The sequence below is a fragment of the Lathyrus oleraceus genome, chromosome 1 (assembly GCF_024323335.1).
Source record: "Lathyrus oleraceus cultivar Zhongwan6 chromosome 1, CAAS_Psat_ZW6_1.0, whole genome shotgun sequence".
In the NCBI taxonomy this organism is placed as follows: domain Eukaryota; kingdom Viridiplantae; phylum Streptophyta; class Magnoliopsida; order Fabales; family Fabaceae; genus Lathyrus; species Lathyrus oleraceus.
In genome coordinates, this window is record NC_066579.1 from 253,999,413 (window position 1) to 254,001,328 (window position 1,916).

Consider the following 1,916-nt stretch of genomic DNA (forward strand, 5'->3'; position numbering starts at 1 on the left):
AGCTATCCAAGTCGCAATCGCTATCAGCATCTTCTACAGTATTAACAGTCTTGTCATGATTAGGCAGAGGAGCAGTGATGACATTAGGAGTCTCCGGAGGATCAAAATCAATCTCTCCAGCATCGATCATATCCTGAATCTTATTCTTCAACAACCAACAATAGTTTGTATCATGCCCGGGGCTATCAGAGTGATATGCACACATGGCATTGGGATTATAACGAGGAGAAGTAGTGTTGGGATTTGCAGGAGGATCTCTGAGGGTAATTAAATTTGCTTTTAGCATACCCTGCAGTGCTTGTGCTAAAGTCATATTGATCTTGGTAAACTACCTTCTTGGCCTGTCTTGTCTGTGTTGAAAGTTTTGAGATGGGGGTGCTGCAATCGTAACTACTCCAACAGTATGGTCACGATTTTTCTTGTTATGACCCCTTTGACCGTACACAACATTTGATTCATTCTTCCCCTGATAGGACTTTTTGGTGCTTGTAGAGGTAGTCGCCTGTATCTTTCCACTTCGAATGCCGCTTTGAACACGTTCACCCGTCAATATAAGTTCAATGAAACCCGATGAGGAACTTCCCAATAGATGGATGTAGAATGGGCCATTCAGTGTACCCATGAACATGTCCACTAACTCTCGATCAGTCATAGGGGGTTTGACTCTGCCAGCCAAGTCTCTCCATTTTTGAGCATATTCTTTGAAGCTTTCTTTAGAGCCCATAGTCATACTCTGCAGTTGTAGCCGAGTAGGCGCTAATTCAGAATTATACTGGTGGTGCTTGTAGAAAGATGCCGCTAAATCAGTCCAGGTGCGGATGTTAGAGCTCTCGAGCTGATAATACCACTCTAACTATGTGCCAGACAGACTCTCTTGGAAGAAATGGATCCATAGCTTCCTATCAGTGGTATACGGCTGGATCTTTCTCATATAAGCTCTCAGATGCATCTGAGGACAAGACGCACCATCATACTTAGTGAAAGCGGGGACCTTGAATTTTCGAGGAATGACCATATCAGAGACCAGACCTAAGCTTTCGAAATCCAGACTGGGCGCCTTCTGACCCTCCATAGCTAGCATACGTTCTTCCAGCAACTTATACTTATCATCTTTCGGAGAGTATTGTTCATTTTCATAATTTTCATAGTCGTCCTCAAGGTTGAAGGGATCAACATTCTCATCTTCCGAATCATTTTCTGTCTCATCTTCTTTATCCTTCGGAATTCCAATCTTGACTCCTGGAGCCTGTCCTTTAAGCCTTCTTCCCAGGTTAATGTAACTCACCGATTTCTTGTCTTTCTTCTTCTCGAGCAATAGAGCCTTCAGTTCCTCCTGCCCCTTGGATAAGTTCAAGATCATCTCCTAGAATTGAGTATTCTGAGCTATTCTGAGCCTGGTGATCCTTGACAGTTTGTTCGAGGGCCATTTTTCTGTTTGAGAGGAAGACCGTGAGAACATTGATCCTTTAGAGTACCTGTTATGCAATGTTATGTTATGCTATGCAATGTATGAAATGTTTTCAAGGACTTTTGGAATTTAACTTTGCGTAAACCACCAAACAGGGGAACTTTTATTAATAATTTCTTTAATCAATGTTCATTACAAAAAAACAAAAAAAAGAAAGTTCAAGTCTCCCAGGGGCGGCTTCTTTTTGGGCAGAGGTATGCATTGAGACTTCGTTCCTCATTAAGCTGACTGGTGAGCTCTAATACTTTCTTCCTTTTAGCACAGAACTGAGCTTCAAAAGTATCCCTTTCCTCTCTCAACTGGATCCAAGATTTCTTCAATTCTTCAACATTGGTAGGCATAACTGGATAAGGAATGATCTGAGGGGTACCTCCTTCAACTTTTGGTTCAACAATCAGAGGTCCGATTGCAAGATATGGCATGATAAGCTCACGAGCTCTGGCGCGTC